General features: G+C 34.2%; 1 pseudogene; it reads left to right on the top strand.

Moving 5' to 3' along the window:
• Positions 1-260: 260 nt before the first annotated feature.
• Positions 261-18,655, top strand: LOC127126553 (protein DETOXIFICATION 21-like; annotated as a pseudogene).
• The last annotated feature ends 3,565 nt before the right edge of the window (positions 18,656-22,220 follow it).

Raw genomic sequence — 22,220 nt, 5'->3', positions numbered from 1 at the left:
TTAAATTATATTTTAATTATATTTTAAACATGAATTAAATTAATTATCTTCTTAATTAAATTAATTATATTTTAATGTGTTAACTGTTGGTCCACGATGACACTCAACTGAATAAACTCCAGTCACATATTTTGTTTTCTCCTATGACCCACATATTAATAACTGTTGTCTCATAATAGTTTGAAAAAACATTAATGCATAGTACTAGATTTGAATAAATGTATTAAATGTCACAACCGCTTTGTACAAGAAGTTAAAAGAAATTAAATTTTGTGTGTATAGTCTCATTCTATCAATCCCTACCTATCTAGGCTCTTGTATCGCAAGGACATGTATTTATAAATTCCATAGCAAGCCACCAATAAGTTTTCTAAGAATCAAGATGGAAAGAGATGAAGATACAAGGAAGAAGTTACTACACAAAGATGAAGAAGAAGAGTTGTCATTGATGAAGAGGATATGGAAAGAGTGCAAGTTGATGTGGGTGGTGGCAGGTCCAGCCATATTCACAAGATTTTCAACTTTTGGCATTCAAATTATCAGTCAAGCATTTGTTGGTCATATTGGATCAAAGGAACTTGCTGCCTTTTCTCTTGTTTTCACTGTTCTTGTTAGATTTGTCAATGGTATTCTGGTATGTCTTCATTCTTTATCAACTACACTACTTTATACATATTCTCTTTCTTACATATTTATTTTAATGGATTTCAAATAAATTCAAGAAATAAATATATAATTATAAACATAGAATTTACTTTTGTTTTAATAAAATACTGATATTATGACATAAAACAAAAAATATTTGACATCAAGAGAACTATGTTAGATAAAAGCATAGTTTATAGTTGATATGTTATTACATATAACATAGTTAATAAATTAATTGATAGTTAGGTAAATTAGCGGTTTGATAAATGAAAAATGACATAACAGAATATGTTATTAAGATATTAATTGTCCATTCTATTATTAAATTAGATAATGTAATTATATGCATAGATATTGTTAAGAATTTTACATTGTATCGTTAAACTTTTATATGTATTTGACTTTTTCTTTAATTATATATAAAATATCATCTATGAATAATTTTTTTTTATAATCAAAATTTTTTATTCAACAAATAGTTCTAGCGTACTTCAACCTAATGTATAAGTTAAACACTATCACCATAAAACTTGAACATGCTACGGATAATCAATGGAGCATTTAAACCATTCATAGTAATTACATCTAACTCTATGATTTGGCCTAATTGACAACCACCACCATGAGAAGATTATGATTCTCTGCACAATTACGCCAGGATCATCAATTTCATTGTTAAAAATAATATGATTCCTAGATCACCAAATACACCAATAAACTGCAAATCAAATGACACCCTTCACTTTTTTGAGCATCTCCCACTCATCCTAACAAATCAAGATAACAAATGATTACAACAAGTCTGTTCATAAATCTAAGAGACACCAACCTCATCCATAACTTTCCCCCCACCAATTTAAATTGGGGGCATGTGACAAAAACATGGTGGATGTCTTCATCACAAGGTTTCTTCGCGTTGCTAGTCTGTCTAAAATCAATCTCCAATCAAATACCTTCACTTTAATTGGAATGTTGGTTTGCCATAATACAACTAAAGTTGTTTCTGATACCGAATCCATCACATTTTTTCCCACATCCTGCAATAGCTTATCATAGCAGAACTTGACAGAAAACAAGTTGGAAGGCCCATGAGGCCATAGAATAATATCAGATCCCTCCTTGTTGGGTCAGACTTCATAGAACATTTGCATTAGTTCGTGAGACTCCATTGTAAGCATGTTGTCCAACTCCAAATTATTGTAACATAGCCTCCATTTCCAACCTCCCCCCTCCCAAACCTCCATATCCCTTACCACCCCTTGCTTTCTGACAAACGCAACAAACATATCAGAAAACAGTTTCATCAGCATTGTTTGTTCAAACTAGACCAAAACGGAATGATGGCTCCATCTCCTAACCTACATGTTACCAATTTAAAAAAACTACCTGCATCCAATGAGTCTCCAACCTCCATAAGGTCCCTCCACAAAAGGATTTTGGACACTTTGTTATTGACACATCTTTGGATAAAAGTCTTCTAGCAATGTTCTCATATCTATGAACCAAAATTCCATCCCAAATTGTGTATCTCTCCTTAGTAAACCTCCATAACCACTTTGTAAGCAATTCCCTATTGAATAAGCCAATATGTTGCACACAGTCTTTCAACTTACCCAAGCCATTCTATTATTCTCCATCGAGCGAGACCACAAAAAGGTTCAGCTGAATTGAAATGATATCCTGAATCACCTTGGCGGGAGATTTAAATAAGGAAATATGATGTATAGGGAGATTCATTAGTACATAATTGATGAGGGTGACTCTGTCCCAAATAGACAACAATTTATCCTTCCAGGGTGAAAGCCTAACCTTGAAGCATGAGGTTGTGATGCACCGATGGTGTAAAACTTTTAACACTGATTATGCATGCCAATTAATCTCTAAATTATATTGTTAAATAATTTCAGTTCGATAAAAATAAATTAATTAATAAACACGTGCAAAAACATTTTTAATATATAGGTAAAAGATGACATTTATATATACATTTTATAATGAAATTTAACGATATGCACAAAATATTAACAATATAATTTTTAATTCAGTTATGTCAATTCAAAATAATAATAAAAGAAATTTTAGTATCTAATATTCCATGATAAAATTATAAAGTTGTTACAAAAGTATTTTCATCATGGTTGATCTCTTTCATCCACCTTCAACCTTTCACTATATCAAAATTCATCTTGGGATATATAATTTGGATATTTCTCTAAAATATTAATCATTGTATCTTCTTGTGAATTGATGTGAATATAGTTATATAATGTAAAAAAACCAATATATATATATATATATATATATATATATATATATATATATATATATATATATATATATATATATATATATATATATATATATATATATATATATATATATATATATATATATATTGCAAATTTATATTTTTTTAACTAAAAGTACATTAGGGTTTCTTTTTTCTGTGTTTAAACACTCTTGGGAGTGACTGCCAGGATTATCTTTGATTTAATAAAATTAAGTATTTTATTTATCTGGTAGATTTTAAAGTTTATCTGATAGGTTTTAGGCTTGCCATCCTATGTTCTCATTCTAGGTTTAACACTTGCTAATCCCTAGTGTTTTTGGTTATGTTAGGTGGTATTAAAGCAGATTTCTCCCATTTCTTTTCCTAACTTGGTCAGCCATGGGATATCAACCGGTAGCTAAAGCAGATCTTGAGAGAATTATCGCAACTCTAACTGCTTTAACTGAACATATGGAGAATTCAACAAATCATGTGAACAACGCCAACAACAACGGGAAACAACAAAGAGACAGGGGAAAACATGTTATGGTTCCGCGGGGTATCAACAATCATCTTGATGTTATTGATGAAATTTTGAGTTCTGAAGAAGAAGAGCCATACAAGGAATAGGTAGTTGATCATCGGAATCGACATAAACAAGATTATCGAGTGAAGGATGATATTCCATTATTCTATAGAATGATAGGAGTGGAGGAGTTTCTTGATTGGCATATCAATGTTGACAGGTTCTTCAACGTTGTGGGCGTTTTTGAGAACAAACAAGTTAAGGTGGTGGCAATCAGACTGAAGAGTATTGTTGTTGTCTGGTGGGATAAACTTGTTGTTCAGAGGCAAAGGAAAAGAAATTGACCAATCAGATCTTGGTGAAGAATGAAACAATTGATGTTGGAGAATTTTTTTAATGGAGGATTATGAATAAATTCTTTATAAGATGTATATTGAATGTGTTCATGGAAAGAGAACTGTGACCGAATACACAACTGAGTTCTTGTGTTTCTCTGAGCATAATGAATTGGGAGAATCAGAGATCCAGAAGGTAGCTCGATACGTTAGTGGCTTAAAGGGATCCTTGTAGGAGAATATGAGCATACAAACTGTATGGATCATGGATGAGACATTCAGTCTAATTTTGAAGGCATAATTGATAGAGAAATCCCCTCAAAATTTATCACCTTTTAGGTATTCTCCCCAAAAATAACTTTGAATTAGTATGCGACAAGGAAAAAATGCAACAACCAAGGGTTCCAACCTTGACAATAAGGGGACTAGCAGCCCTAACAGTGTCCAGTAAGGTAAAACACCAGTCCATATGCTAAAACCACCGGAGACACGTGTTATCTTTGTAATGGAAGAGGTTACAGATTAAATGTGTTTCCAACAAGGAGAGTCGTTGTTGTTGCGGACGAAAGAGAAGAGGAAGAGGAAAGAGTAGGACATGCGGTTGAGAATGATGAATATGGAGAGGTTGAGTTTGCAGAGGAAGAATTTGATGAGGGTAAATTTTTTGTTGTAGAGAATTTTACTAGCACCTAAAGATGAAGGGCATCACAATAATTTATTTAAAATACATTTTTCTATCAAGAACAAGTTGTGTAATCTAATTGTGGATAGTCGCAGCATGGAGAATCTGATGTCACAGAAATTGATAGAATATTTGAAGTTGTCCACAGTAACCCATGAGAAGGCATACATTTTCTATTGGGTAAGCAAGGACTCCCAAGTTCGAGTAACACTAGCATGCAAAGTTCCTATCTCCATCGGAAAGATTTATAGAGAATAGGTACTTTGTGATGTTCTTGATATGGATGTTTGTCATATTTTACTTGGTAGGGCTTGACAATTTGATAATTATAGCACTTATCGGGAATGGGATAACTTGATGATGTTTACATGGTGCACAGATAAAATTGCAATGGCTCCTGTTTTGTACTTCAATAAAAATCTAGCAAGAAAGAAGTCTAGTTTATTGGTGATGACAAAGAGTGAAAAGGAGATTGACGAGGCTGTTAAAGAAACTAAAATTTTATGTCCAATAATGATTAAAGGGTTGATGAGTGCGGTAAACGAGGAAACAAAAATTCTAGAAGAAGTGCTAGGGATCCTAGAGAATTTCAAGGAGTTAACGACATATGAACTACCAAGTGATTTTCCTCCTATGAGAGATAAACACAATAAAGTTAATACTTTCAATATGGGACACAATGTGATGGTGTTTTTGCATAAGAAGAGGTTTTCAATTGGTACTTACAGCAAGTTGTAGCCAAGCAAGTATGACTCGTTCAAAGTGACATGAAAGATCAATGATAATGCTTATATGGTAGCTCTCTCTCGGATTCCATGAATATATCTAATACTTTCAATGTTACTAACATTCATGAATATAAGGCAGATGAGGCTCTTTATCAAGAAGAGAACATGGGGTCTAGTTCTTCAGCCACTCCCAAAAGTGTTTAAATACAAAAAAAAGAAACCCTAATGTGCTTTTAATTAAAAAATATAAATTTGCGAAAAATATTAAAATACTTCTTGCATATATATAAAAGAGGATCCGTTGACCTCAGGTATAAGTTTAAAATCTTACGGCAAATCTCAATTCTTTAATAGGAATGAATCAAAATTGTCATTTCTTTTTTTTAAAAAATAGGTAACTTTATAGGATAACGAAATACTTTTTTTAATTTAATTTTATATGAAAGTTTGATCCATTTTTATTAATGGTTAAGATTTGATATTAGATTTTTAAATTTATTTCTGATATGAACGGATCCTAATTAATATATATATATATATATATATATATATATATATATATATATATATATATATATATATATATATATATATATATATATATATATATATATAATGTGGGATAGATTATAAGATAAAATTAGCTTTTTGTTAAAATAATAAAAATATAAATAGAAGAAAAACTAACAAGTTATAAATTATAAATTCAAAAACCACTTCAAATAGTTGTTAAGAAAAAATCATAAGCTAGTAAAGAAAAACCTACAAATTAAAAGTTAAACATCAATTACTAAATCATTAATCTGAGATGATGAGGTGAAAACCAAAAGTTAAAAACTTTTTTTTGTCTTATTGATAATAATTTTGTCTTGTATTTTATTTTATAATTATCAATGTCAAATGTTTATTATGTTTTATTTTGATGGAACACACGATAGAGTAAAATATTTAAATTGATTAATGAGTGTATTGGATAAAATAGAAAAGTGGAGAAATATATTTTTTAATTTATTGGTAATTGAAAATATAATACATGGTGTGAAATCTTAAATAAAATATGAAACATCCGCGTTACAATTTAAAAGTAATATAAAATGTTGATACGTAAATTCAACAATGTTTAATTTTCTTAAGTCTATAGACTCAAAATTGTGTCTTATAATTGTCAGTTTTATTTTTAAAAAATCAAAATAATAAATTTAATTAATTGTACCCTCTAACAATTTTTTAGTGTGAATAATTATAAATAATGTATTATAATTGGTCCTATTTTTATTTAGGTAATATTTCAAAACACTATTAATTTTAACTAACTTTTTAGGGACAAACATTTGTTATTTGTGTGGTTGTTATAATAAACTTAAATTAATAAATTATAATTATTTTTATTTTTTAATTTTTATTTTATTTAAAAAATACCAAAATACATATAACTAATTGATTGATATCAAACAAATATTTATCCCACATGTACAAACCACTTCTTTAGTGTCTCATTTAAAATAAATAAATAAAACATCAAAATATTAAAGAGTGAAAAAAGTATATTTAGTATGATTTAACTCTTTTATTTTTATGCTGACATTATTGAAAATAATTATTAATTCTCTAACAACAAATATTTATATTGGATATGGTTATTATAAATTCAATTTAGTATATTTAACATATTTTTATTTTATTTAAAAATATATTTAGAAAATAGCAAAACTTAACTCGAAACAAATATTGATCTCTTATGAATCATCACATACAACTATAACTTTTACTTTAGTGTCTGTCGTGTCTATCGCATGTGCTTTTATTTTAGTTATTTTGAAAATTACTTTTGTTTTATTTGATCTATTTATATATTTTTCTATGATAGTTTTGTGATTTCATAGAGTTTGGTTTATTTTCTCTTATATTATATAATTTCTTTATTTTCATTTTATAAAAATAAACTTTTATATAGACTCATTTAAAAAAATATATTAAAAAGTATAAGTATTGTATTATAACATTAATTTAGTGAAATATTAATTGTGCTAATAAATTGAGTTTTGTAGTTAGGAATGGCGAGTGCAATAGCAACACTATGTGGACAAGCCTATGGTGCAAAAGAATTTGGCCAAATGGGAGTCTACCTTCAAAGATCATGGATAGTTTTATCATTAACTACATTCATTATTCTTCCAATATTCATCTTCACAACTCCAATTTTCATTATGTTAGGCCAAGATGAAGCCATATCACAAGTAGCAGGAACCATTAGTTATTGCCTCGTTCACTTGCCAAATATTTCTTGAATCACAAAGCAAGAACACAATCATTGCATTCTTAGCAGCTTTATCACTTTCTATTCATCTATTACTCTCTTGGCTTTTAATTACCAAGTTCAACTTTGGACTTTCGGGTGCAATGGTTTCAACATGTTTGGCTTTATGGATTCCAAATATTGGTCAACTTATATATATTACATGTGGTTGGTGTTCTACTACTTGGGAAGGTTTCACTTTTTTAGCTTTCAAAGATCTTTGGCCTGTTATCAAGCTTTCCCTTTCATCTGGAATCATGTTATGGTGAGCTTTTAGAGATTCAACTTTGATTATATCTTTATTATCCTACTTATGTAAACACAAATTTGAAGCTATTGAATCTTTTGCAGTTTACAGCTATGGTACAACACAATACTTATTCTTTTAACCGGCAACATGAAAAATGCAGAGATTCAAATTGATGCTCTATCCATTTGGTAATTTTTCATATTCATAATTCATTAATTTGATTTGAGAAATGTTAACTAGTATCCTAAATACACATGTTAAGAAATTAAAAAAAGAAATATCAATTTCTCTTCGTATATAGTTTAATTGGATTAAAGTTGATATATTCCTATTTAGATAGTAAAAAAAGAATTTAAATGAGAGGGTGGAAACTTAAAAACGAGCTTTAGAAACCCAGATTTTTGTCTAAGCATAAGTAAGATGGAGTATATATGAAACTGAAGGAGAAAAGCGATCCAAAACGCAGCGGAATTTAAAACTTCTCCTTTAGTGATCCTTACGAATGAGCATGATCAGTGATAGAATCGTTACCTCTTGTGGCGATTGTAACCTTTGATGCAGATCTACGGAGCGATCACGAACTTTGAACGATGACAACGCTTCTACTCAGTCCACACGAACGGATTCCTTCAATCTCAGTGCTAGCTGCTACAAATGAAGACTTTGAGTGAGTGAGAGAGAGAGAAATGAAATTGCAACTGCACAAATGCTTCTACACAAGGGTTCTATTTATAGAACCACTTGTGTGGGCTGCAAGCTAAAAAGCTCACTCAAGTGTATGTGGCCCGTATCTTATAATATGTCAAAATCACTTAAGCGCGTGATACCTTACCATATTTCGTATTCTACTTAAGTACATCGTATCTTACAATGTTCTACAATTCACTTAAGTGCACCGTACATTACGGTATTCCTTAGTTACTCTATCTCTCATCAATCCGTCCTTTTGTGTGTGATCATGTAGGTTTTCGCGGCATTGGCAATTATATTAAATCACGTATTTAACATAATAAACAGTGAGCGGTATCTAGCAACACATCACTGTTACCCAAGACACGAAAATGTCATGTGATCTGACAAATCCTTTTGTGATAATACTTATGTGTACAATTATCCTTTTGCCCTTTTGTCTATATTGAACACAAGGCATAGACCGTGTCATCCTTGTCCAGTTCAATATTGGGCCCATAGACATTTATCATGTTACGCAGGATGGGCAAATTCCATCTAGGTCACTCATGTCCCTTAGCATGCTTCGTGGAGTACCCATCAACTGTCTTTATGGTCATCCAGTTACGAACAATGTTTGATCAGCAATAAGCCACTCGACTCTTCATCTAGGGTCCATAGTGGTTTTAGGTCGAAGGGTGGCATACACCATTATCACCATGAGAATAACTTATGACACTTTGCATAACATTCTATATAGTATTCACATAGCGGGTCAATCCAGTATAAATATTACTCTTAATATTCATACATATGTTTAAGACTTGATAACTCTTTATCCATGATCCATGAGATGTGATCATCAGTCTATATACATAATAGTCTTAATGCTTTAATATTATCCCACTTCACAATAAAGCTCGACTATGGATACTTTAAGAATAGTGTCCTTATGTTTAATGTGATCTCATGATTAAGTCACACTTGATACATTAAACGGACTATCTATTCTAGGGACTTTATTAGTCAAACATAATAAAGAAAAAACCTTTTATTATTAATAAATAATTCGATACAAGTACCAAAAGTATTGGTCTCTAGGGCTTACACCAACAATCTCCCACTAGCACTAGAGCCAATCAGGCATACCCCTAATGCCCATAGATCTAGTATGGCCATCATGCTTCTACTGCACAAAAGGCTTTGTTAGTGGGTCAGTAATAATTTCAAGTGTAGGTACTTTGCATATTTTCACATCTCCTTTATCTATTATCTCTCGAATGAGGTGATAACGCCTAAGTATGTGTTTGGATCGTTGGTGAGATCTAGGTTCCTTAGCTTGTGCGATAGCACCATTGTTATCACAATAGAGACCAATGGGATCCACAATGCTAGGAACTATGCCAAGTTCACTAATGAACTTTTTGATCCAAACAGCTTCCTTTACTGCACTTGAGGCAACAATATACTCGGCCTCGGTTGTAGAATCAGCAACGGTGTCTTGCTTTTAACTTTTCCAACTCACAGCACCACCGTTTAAGCAAAACACATAACCAGATTGCGATCTAAAGTCATCCTTATCCGTCTGGAAGCTAGCATCGGTGTATCCAATTACAACCAGCTCTTCCTGACCTCCACATATCAAGAATGAGTCCTTACTCCTTCTCAAATACTTAAGGATATTCTTGACAGCTACCTAATGAGCATCACCAGGATCAGATTGGTACTTACTCGTTGCATTCAAAGCATACGAGACATCTGGTCGAGTACATAACATGACATACATGATAGATCCTGTTGCAGATGCATATGGAATCTTATTCATGCGGTCCCTTTCTTCCTTAGTAGAAGGGGATTGTGTTTTTGATAGACATAGGCCATGTTGCATAGGTATGAATCCTTTCTTGGAATCATGCATATTAAAGTGTCTCAGCACTTTGTCTATGTACGTACTCTGACTTAGGCCAAGCAGTTTTTTTGATCTATCTCTATAGATTCTGATTCCTAATATATAGGCTTCTTCACCTAGGTCCTTCATAGAAAAGCATTTCCCCAACCAAGACTTTACTTGTTGCAGGGTAGGGACATCGTTTCCAATGAGTAATATGTCATCTACATATAATACCAGGAAAACGATCATGCTCCCACTAACCTTCTTGTAGACACAAGGCTCATCTTCGTTCTTGATGAATCCATATTGTTTTACTATTTCATCAAAACGAAGATTCCAGCTTCTGGAAGCTTGCTTCAATCCATAGATTGATCTTTGTAACTTACATATCTTTTGGGCTTCTTCTGGTATGTTAAATTCTTCATGATGTGTCATGTACACATCCTCAAGAAGATTCCCATTAAGGAAATCAATTTTGACATCCATCTGCCATATTTCATAATCATGATATGCAGCGATAGCAAGTAAAATCCGAACAGATTTAAGCATTGCAACTGGTGAAAAGGTTTCATCATAGTCAACCCCATGAATTTGTTTATATCCTTTTGCAACCAGTCTTACCTTATATGTATGTACCTTACCATCCATGTCAGTCTTCTTTTTGAAGACCCACTTGCATCCTATAGGGTTAACTCCTACATGAGGCTCTACCAAGGTCCAAACTTGGTTTGTGTACATGGAATCTATTTCAGATTTCATGGCTTCTAGCCACTTCTCAGACTCAGGACCAGTTATGGCCTCTTGGTAGGTCACATGCTCATCTTGATCCATGATTAATACATCACCTTGATCAGTTATGAGATATCCATATCTCTCATGTAGGTGACATATCCTGCTTGACCTACGTTGGTCTTGTTCTACTTGAGCAGGTTGCTCTTCCACAACTACTTGTGTTTCCTGCTCTAATTCCTCCATAGGTGTATCAATGCTTTGTGATTCTTGAATTTCTTCAAGCTCTATTTTCCTCCCACTGATTCCTTTGGAAATAAAATCCTTTTCTAGGAAAACTCCAGTTCGAGCGACAAACACTTTGCCCTTAGAAGGATTGTAGAAGTAATACCCTCTTGTTTCTTTAGGATACCCCACAAATAAGCATTTGTCAGATTTGGGCTCAAGCTTAGTTGAAATTTGTCGTTTCACATAAACTTCGCAACCCCAAATCTTCATGTAAGACATATGTGGTTTCTTACCACTCCATATCTCATATGGTGTCTTCTCAACCTTTTTGGATGGAACACGGTTAAGTGTGTAAGCTGTTATCAATAGAGCATGTCCCCAAAAGGAGTTTGGAAGATCGGCGTGACTCATCATGGATCGGACCATGTCTAACAGGGTTCAATTTCTTCTCTCAGATACACCATTCCATTGGGGTGTTCCAGAAGGAGTAAGTTGGGATAGGATCCCACACTCTTTCAGATGGTCATCAAACTCTAGGCTTAAATACTCACCACCTCGATCTGATCGAAGAGTTTTAATATTCTTACCTAGTTGGTTTTGTACTTCATTCTTGAATTCCTTGAACTTTTCAAAGGACTATGATTTGTGTTTCATTAAATACACATAACCATATCTACTGAAATCATCAGTAAATGTGATGAAGTACTGAAAACCTCCTCTGGCCGCTATGTTCAGTGGTCCACATACATCAGTATGTATGAGGGCCAAAAGATCATTAGCTCTTTCACATTTTCTTGTGAATGGAGACTTTGTCATCTTTCCAATTAAACAAGATCTGCATGTCTCATATGATTCATAATCAAAAGAGTCCAAGAGTCCATCTTTATGGAGTTTGGAAATCCGTTTCTCATTTATGTGGCCTAATCGACAATGCCAAAGGTAAGTTGGATTTAACTCATTAGGTTTCATCCTTTTAGTATTAATGTTATAAATAGGCATTTCAAGATCAAGGACATATAGTCCATTGTTCATTTGTGCAGTAGCATAGAATATATCATTCAAATAAATTGAGCAACAATTGTTCTTTATTATAAATGAAAAACCAAACTTGTCCAAACAAGAAACGAAAATAATATTCCTGCTAATTGCAGGTACATAATAACAATTCTCTAACTGAATTATTAAACCACTAGGTAAAGTCAATACATAAGTTCCTACGGCTAAAGCAGCAACTTTTGCTCCATTGCCAACTCGTAGGTCAACTTCACCTTTTGCCAAATCTCTACTCCTTTTTAGCCCATGCACATTGATACAAATGTGAGAACCGCATCCAGTATCTAATACCCATGATACAGAAGTAGATAAATTAATTTCAATAACAAAAATACCTGAAGTTGAAGTCTCTACTCCATTCTTCTTATCTTCCAGGTACTTTGGGCAGTTTCTCTTCCAGTGTCCGGTCTTACCGCAATGGAAGCAGGTGTCTTCCTTTGCTATGCCTCCACTAGGCTTCAAAGCAGCAGCAGTGGGTTTGGGTTTGGAAACTTCCTTGCCTTTCCCTTTATCACCCTGCTTGGTGGGCCTTTTGTTCTGTCTTTTTCCATTTCCGATCATTAGAATGGACTTCCCTTTTGACTTCAAATTCTGCTCAGCAGATCTTAACATGGCTAGCAATTCAGGAAGAGATTTCTCCATATCATTCATATTGAAATTTAGGACAAATTGACTGAATCTATCTGACAACGATTGCAAGATCAAATCAGTCGCAAGTTCCTTTCCGAGGGGAAAACCCAACCTCTCAAGGTTTTCCACATACCCAATCATCTTGAGCACATGGGGACCTACAGGAGCTCCCTCAGCTAACTTGCCTTGAAAAAGGGCTTTTGAAACTTCAAAGCTTTCATGCCTTTCTTGCTCTTGATAGAGCATCTTCAGGTGTTCGATCATATCGAACGCTGCCATGTTCTCATGTTGCTTTTGCAATTCTGAGTTCATGGTAGCTAACATGAGATAAGCAGTTTCATTGGCATCATCGACATGCTTCTTATAAGCATCTATTTCAGCCTTAGGTGCAGAACTAGGAGGTTCCTCTTCAGGAACAGGTTTCTCCAAGACATACAACTTTCTATCATGTTTGAGGACAATCCTCATATTTCGGTGTCAATCCAGAAAATTTGTCCCAGACAATTTTTCCTTGTCAAGGATTGATCGTAAAATATTGTTAGAGGTGTTTGTTGTCATGGTAATCTACATGAAAATATAAGTATCAATAACATATTTAATTAGGCCTTTAATTAAATATGCTCCCACTATTTTACTCAAAACAAATGACCCTCACCATTTGATTCGGAAAATCCCGTTGGAAGATTTTCTAGTGGGTCGAGATCCACATTTCACTTTATTTTAAGTCCGCGTAGGCGGATTACACAAAACTAGGTTATTTAGGTAGGAACTCCTTCCAATTGTATCTAATACAACTCTCAAATATTTTAGTTGGGTGAATAACTCCTTATTCCAATCCATCACATGGATCATTTCCAACTCTTGCTTCTAAACATATATAATCGTATTATAATTTGTTTAGTTAAGTTTAACCCATTGTTTTAGCAATTGGATATTACAATTATCCCATCGCACCTTACTAATATAGAACATGCACCTCGCGTAGGCGAAACCTACATTATCCGATACTAGTCTTGATGAGTGCTAAAACTTGAAAAGCATAAACTTAATATTTATTTTGAGGGAATTTGCAATTATTCTAATCTCACCGGCTTATTTATCATATAAATCATCTCTCACATGCATCAACATACATTCACATGCATCAACATACATAATGAAACAGTTATGGCCCCTAGCGCAATTGTTCTCCCAAGCCAATGAAAGAACCTAAGCTAACCTAATAACGATCTAAGCTTCTCCAAGCAAGATCTTCAAGGTTGTCCTCCTTTGATATTGAATTCTTCTCTTTCTTCATAACATTACATTACATAAAAGAAACTCGTTTTACATACGAGGAAGTGAGATGAGAAAAGAAGTTACATTATGAGATTAAAAGAGAGGCACGACACGCAGGTCGTATTTTAAAAACCCAAAACAAAATAAAGAAAAACTAAGGCCATAACCGATCACCACAAGACAATAATAACAAACACATTATTATTATTAATTTTAATTCTTTTAATTAATTAAAACCAAATTAAATTTCGGCGACCAATCACACTACGCAGAGTTAGTCGGGGATCCGCTGCCCGATCAACGGACGGGGGTCAAGGGGGCAGCGCCCCTAGCGGGGTTGAAGGGGCAGCGCCCCTGGCCGAAATTTTTAATGAACAATTCATTTGAAATCGACGTCGTTTTTCGCATCAACACTTGATACTTTAAACCACAACTCTTGTGGAGTCACAACCCTAATCGCATAACTCTTTAACAACACAACCCTTGTGTCGTCATTAACCCTAATGCACCAATTTCAGACCGTCAAACACATCTCGATTGTTGATTCAGTATGATTGATCAAGACGTCATTGCTTCACCATACTAATGTCGGATCAAGAAGCAAACGACCATTGATCGCTCAAAGGAAAACAACCATTAAGTGTTTGAATGAACGAAACAGAAACAATATATCATATATACCGTATTTTGCATCAGGATTACTTATATCATATATATATATTGATCGATCTCAATTGCATAACCTATGGACGATCGATGTATCGCTGCTTCACCATACTAATGTCAGATTCCGAAGCATAGTCAACATCAATCATCCAAATCATACACAAATGATGCCAAATTTAATTACTTGTTTATTCTTTGATTCATTATGTCTTTTAATCGTATTAATACAGAAAATATAGAAAATAAACAGCTATCAGATGCATGGTTTCGTAAGTGGCTCTGATACCACTGAAGGAGAAGAGCGATCCAAAACGCAACGGAATTTAAAATTTCTCCTTTAGTGATCCTTATGAATGAGCATGATCAGTGATAAAATCGGTACCTCTTGTGGCGATTGTAACCTTTGATGCAGATCTACGGAGCGATCACGAACGTTGAACGATGACAACATCTCTACTCAATCCACACGAACAAATTCCTTCAATCTCAGTGCTAGCTGCTAAGAATGAAGGCTTTGAGAGAGAGAGAGAGAGAGAGAGAGAGAGAGAGAGAGAGAGAGAGAGAGAGAAACGAAATTACAACTGCATAAATGCTTCTACACAAGGGTTCTATTTATAGAACCACTTGTGTGGGTTGCAAGCTAAAAAGCCCACTCAAGTGTATGTGGCCTATATCTTATAATATGCCAAAATCACTTAAGCGCGTGGTACCTTACCATATTTCGTATTCTACTTAAGTACATCGTACCTTACGATGTTCTACAATTCACTTAAGTGCACCGTACATTACGGTATTCCTTAGTTACTATATCTCTCATCAATCCGTCCTTTTGTGTGTGACCATGTAGGTTTTCGTGGCATTGGCAATTATATTAAATCACGTATTTAACATAATAAACAGTGAGTAGTATCTAGCAACACATCACTGCTACCCAAGACACAAAAATGTCATGTGATCTGACAAATCCTTTTGTGATAATACTTATGTGTACAATTATCCTTTTGCCCTTTTGTCTATATTGAACACAAGGCATAGACCGTATCATCCTTGTCCAGTTCAATATTGGGCCCATAGACATTTATCATGTTACGCAGGATGGGCAAATTCCATCTAGGTCACTCATGTCCCTTAGCATGCTTCGTGGAGTACCCATCAACTGTCTTTATGATCATCCAGTTACGAACAATGTTTGATCAGCAATAAGCCACTCGACTCTTCATCTAGGGTCCATAGTGGTTTTAGGTCGAAGGGTGGCATACACCATTATCACCATGAGAATAACTTATGACACTTTGCATAACATTCTATATAATATTCTCATAGCGGATCAATCCAGTATAAATATTACTCTTAATATTCATACATATGTTTAACACTTGATAACTCCTTATCCATGATCCATGAGATGTGATCATCAGTCTATATACATAATACTCTTAATGCTTTAATGTTATCCCACTTCACAATAAAGCTCGACTATGAATACTTTAAGAATAGTGTCCTTATGTTTAATGTGATCTCATGATTAAGTCACACTTGATACATTAAACGGACTATCTATTCTAGGGACTTTATTAGACAAACATAATAAAGAAAAAGCCTTTTATTATTAATAAATAATTCGATACAAGTACCAAAAGTATTGACCTCTAGGGCTTACACCAACAGAAACGTATGTCAAATAAAATGATAAGCATTTCTAATTTATAGGTGAAAGTTTGAGACTATATCATCCTACAAGTTACACGGTTTAAATATCTTGAATTCGTAATAGAGAAGGATGGACAAATAGTAAGGGATATAAACCATTGAATCCAAATTAGGGGTTGAAATGCAAGACGTTTTCAGAGGTTTAATGTGATATAAAGGTATCACTCAAGTTAAAGAGAAAGTTTTATCAAATTGCAATTGCAACACTTAACTGTTTTACTATTCCTAGATTTAGATCTCTTCTTTCCAGAACCTCCATTTCACTTGTTCTATCCACGATCTTGACTCCCTTTCACACATGGATTGTCACTTTGATTTCCTTCCTCTACACTTTATCTTCTTTTAGAATGAAACAAAAGTGCACAAATAATCACATCAAGACTAATATCGTCTTTCTCATATGTAAGAGGAGTCACCAAGTGTTCATAAGAATCCAGTAACAAGGCATAGCAAGATAATTTCCTTATCATTATTATCATTAATCTTCATTCCAAGGCTCACAAGATCGATGATTATGTTATTGAAGACATTGACGTATTGTTGCAAATCAGACTATATAGTCGCTGCTTCGAGAACAATTTAGTCATTAGCGTCTTTAACTACACTGACTCTCCAATTTATTAAATATCCCGTTTAGATTTGTAAGGTATATATTCACCTTATGTTTTTTTAATTATTAATTAGCTTAATTATTATTCACCTAAAAAAATAAATTAGTTTGATATATTATTTAATTCGGTTGTTTAAGATAAAGTTGAATTTTTTACAGCCTCAACATCAATGGATGGGAAATGATGATATCACTTGGTTTCTTTGCTGCAGCATGGTAATGAGATTGTTACCGTTATATCATCTTGGACAAAGCAGTTATGGATTCCATACAATTTTTGTTTGATTTTTACTATAGAATCTTAATTAGTTCTTATCAATATTAATTTGCAGTGTTAGAGTAGCAAATGAGCTTGGAAAAGGAAGTGCAAAAGGTGCAAAGTTTGCAGTGAATATGATAGTTCTTACATCATTCGCAATTGGGTTCATTCTGTTTTTATTTTTCTTATTCTTTAAAGAAAAACTTGCATATGTTTTTACCTCAAATATGGATGTGGCCAATGCTGTTGGTGATTTGTCACCTCTATTGGCACTTTCAATACTACTAAACAGTGTTCAGCCTGTACTATCAGGTACACCATATATTTCACAGCATTTCATGTTCTCTTTGAACCTGTGTACGTAGAAAAGTGCATGAAATTATCATTTTGAACTGCAGGAGTTGCTATTGGAGCAGGGTGGCAAAGCACTGTTGCCTATGTGAACTTAGGATGTTATTACATCATAGGTGTTCCAGTTGGAGTTGTACTTGGCCATATTTTTCACTTGCAAGTCAAGGTAAGTCAATGAATTCTCTTTTTCTCATTTTCAAATTGTTGCTTCTTCCATATTAACACACTATTTTTGTGATGTTTTGTAGGGTATATGGATTGGAATGCTCTTTGGAACACTTGTTCAAACTATAATACTACTCATAATTAGTTATAAAACTGATTGGGATAATCAGGTAATTAAATTGATTCTAAAGACTGTATCAAAGGTTTTAAATAACAGTCTGCTAAAACGGCAGCAATAAAACAGTATTGATAAATGTCGATATTGATACTGTTATTTACTGTTTTTGTGTTAAAGAATAAATTATAGTTAATTTACACCAGGATCATCGGAATTGCAAAAATGTTTACGTGATGGCGACCGTTTTTAAAACATGCCTACGTCTATGTTATGTTATTTATAGTTATATTTATAAAATGGTCATGTTTTTATGTGCAGGTAACTGTTACTCGTAATCATTTGAGCAAGTGGGCTAAGGTGGAACCTGATCGTGAAATAGTTTCATAAGATAATTAGTGTATGTTTTGTAAATTTTATTCAAGAAAAAACTCCAATTTTCTAACTTGATTTTCCCCCCAAATTATACTTCTAAGGATGGTTGATTGATATTTTGGTTATTGTTGAATCTTAAAATTTAAGTATTGAATCTTAAATTTCTTAATACATTCTAGATATTTCTAATTACCACGCGAAATTATTTAAATGTTTTTAGTTTTAGAGATATATCTTCGGACGTACCTGTTAAATAAACGTTAAAATATTTTGGAGATCCATTTTCAAAACAATTTCAAACATTCAATACAACCAATTCAAAAGTCATTTACATTTAAATTGTATCGGAAATATATACTCATGGATATTCCAGAGATACATCTCTAAAATAAAAAAAATAGTTTATCTGTGTTGAATGCTATAAGTTTTTTATTTGTGTTCAGATGAAGTATAACGTACGATCGAAAATAAAATAAAAATTGACGACATAATAATAATATACTACTATTACGTGTTTCAAAAATAAAATAGCAATACATCTCGAAAATGTTATACAATCGATATCCAAAATGTAAGACCGTCAAAATGAAGTACTGACTATAGTACTACAACAAAATAATAAGAGACTATTATTGTGTGTCTGACAACCTCTCATCTATCTCATCTGTCTGCTCTACCTCCTCAACCATCAATCTTCCTTGTCATCTGGCGATGTCTCCGGTACAACAATTCACTATGTGCCTCCGCCATAATGGCATTTAGGACTCGCCTGACACCAAACCCATCAGGGAAGATACCCTCGTCAATGTATGTCCGCGCAATCTCCACTATGCGATGACACATAGGCAAGACATCATCAGTATGCTCTAGTTGAGCATGCTCCTCCTCTAGTATCTCCTGATGAGCTAGTCTCGGTGGATCTTCTGGAGCAGCATGCACCATGTGTGGATGTGGCACCCTGAAGAACCATCTGATGTGCCATTTGATGTAGCTCTAGCCGCTCTCAATTATGGTAGCTTGTGTCTCCTTCGATACCAGATGACTCTCATAATCATCAAACATCTCATACATTTGTCTATGTGCTAAGGCATGAGGAGCAGAGACAGTAGGGTGTCTGGGAATGGTCTGAGTGTAGTCAAACTTCCGCATGACACACTCGGGAAGATGAGGAGCAGTGAGACGCGATCCATATGCCAATCATCCAGAGTATAGCATTATCTTGTCAAATGGTTATGTTTGACAGCGATTAACGTAGATGTTGAAGTGCATGTCCTCAACAACCAAACATTCAAGATAGACTCTGAAAGGATCGACCTTCTGGTTCCCTCTGAGCGGGATAAAAGCAGTAGCACGTGGCATAACCTTAATATACTCAGGCACACTCATCCAGCCAGCATTGCGCGGGAAATGCTAGAGGATCCAAGCCTAAAATAAAAAAGTTTGGACGAATCATCGACAATGGTTTTGTAAATATGAAAGGAAAATGACGAAAAACATTCAAAGATCAAGAATTATTACCACCAGTAGTGTCACGCTGCCTGTGACCTGCTTCATCTTCCACAAACAACCCTCTCTCAACTTCGAATACAGGTAGACCAAGCAAGTCATCGCCCTGGTTGTACTCATGGATTCGCTGGAGATCCACGAAGTACTGTGGGTAGACGACGTCAGTATAAGTGACACTCTTGTCCACAAAAATCAAAGTGCCAACAAAAAACAACAGGTATGCTCTTAATGCATGCAATCTGTGGACCGCCATCTGCTCAACATCACCATCAGCATGCTCTACTCTCTGGATCTCAATCGCATAGATGTTCCTCAGGAACTCAAATCTAGCATGAGCACCCCTGATCTTATCCACCTCCTTCATCGCCTTCTCTGGATCAGCCCCCAGATACTCTACCATCATCTAGACTCCCTCGTCTTTGGTAATCCTCTTATGACCGAGGAATCTCCCCCTGATCGAAAGATGTAAAAAACACAAGACATCATCTAGTGTGATATACATCTCACCATACGGGAGATCAAACGAAGAGGTCTCAGAGTGTCATCTCTCCATGAATGCATTAAGCATCACGTGGTTGACCAGAGTGTAATTGGTCATGCATAAGTCCTTCATGCAAGATAAGGACATAACTGATTGAAACCAATCCTCATTCGGATTAAGCAATGCAACAATCTTCCTCCCGTAGTTAACAAACTTCTAGGGATCACGCTCCTAAAATTTGTCAGAAATAATCAATGTCAGCAATTAAAATTTAGGTAAAAAAATAAAGAATCCAACTATTGTTACCTCTTCATCTCATATATGTCTGACAGTATACTCTGGATACATAGAAAGTAAGGACAAATCAATTGGACATCCTCTAAAAGCCTCTAATTCGGCATCCGCAGCAGTCTCACCCTCTAAAGGTGGCACTGGATCAGTATCATCATCAGTGGGAGATGGGACTGGAACATCAGCATCATCCGTAGGAGGTGGCACTGGTGAATCCTGACATTTGCGGAAGGATGGTGAAAGTGACGCGTCAGATGGTGAATCCCGTCTCCTAAAGGAAGAAGAAGGTGGAGTGGCTTGAGGAGAAGCATGAGCCCCAAAAGTAGACGGCTCTGCCTGACTAGAGGTACTTAGAGCATCTGGAACCTGCTGGCTCCGCTCCCGTCGAACAGATGTGTGCTAAGCAACCATGTCATGCCTCAGTTTATCATGTATGTCAGTCATTATGCTTGTAAGTTAAAGTAAGGCATATCATTAGTGCATGCAAACAACACACACAAGCAAGAAAATTAAAAAAATATATATACTACAGGGAATTTCGAAGATGCATCTCCGGAAGCACCATGTAACTAAAACGTTGAAATATTCCGAAGATGTATCTCTGGAAGCACCAGGGAACTAATACATTTAAATATTCTAGAGATGCATCTCTGAAATTTCCTACAATATATGAAACACTGAAAAATTTCGGAGATGCGTCTCCGGAATGTTCTGCAACTCAGAAGTTGCGTCAATGGCGAATGTACCACATGCAGGTTGAAAAGAATGTGTTTTGATCACCATGTCCAGGCAAGAAATAAATTATACACTATGCCTAAACTATGTTACATGTGATTTCTACACGTTTCTAACCCTAATCATTGATTTCTACTCATTTATACTAAAACTCAAACATTTATCGAAAACTCAAAAAACTTACTTAAAATTATTGCTTTTGATGAAGTTGAATGATGTTACAAATGAAGCTTGATGTTCCCTTGATCCTTGTTTGATGAAATTTGATTTGGTGTATGGTAGTGTATGGAGAGAGTTTGAAGTTGTGGTTGAAGAAATATAAAATGAGAAAAGAGAAGAGTTCGGTGTGACTCACATTCTCCAAAATATTCTGAAGATAAATTTCCGAAATATTTTAACATTACATTACAATTAGATGTGTCAAGAGATATATCTCCGAAAATAGGGTTATTTGTGGAAATTTACATGATGGAGTAGAAATAATTAGAGTGCCATAGTAAACTCTCTTTAAAAAAAGATACTACATAAAAGTGATGGTTGGTATGTACACAATTTCGCGAGTAAAAAAGTTAATGATTGATTTGACATATAATTTATTGAGTAGATACATCATGATAAAGATAAAAAGAATAATATATTAATGAAGAAGAAATTGTATTAATTTTTGAACTTTACAAGCAGGGTCGTGTGTGTGGATTTATTAACTTGTCATCCCCGTAGTTAAACTTGGTACCTTGTGCCTGC

Source organism: Lathyrus oleraceus, chromosome 3, assembly GCF_024323335.1.
Source record: "Lathyrus oleraceus cultivar Zhongwan6 chromosome 3, CAAS_Psat_ZW6_1.0, whole genome shotgun sequence".
Classification (NCBI taxonomy): domain Eukaryota; kingdom Viridiplantae; phylum Streptophyta; class Magnoliopsida; order Fabales; family Fabaceae; genus Lathyrus; species Lathyrus oleraceus.
Note: the sequence above shows the minus strand (reverse complement) of the source record. Positions and strands in the feature narration are given on the sequence as shown.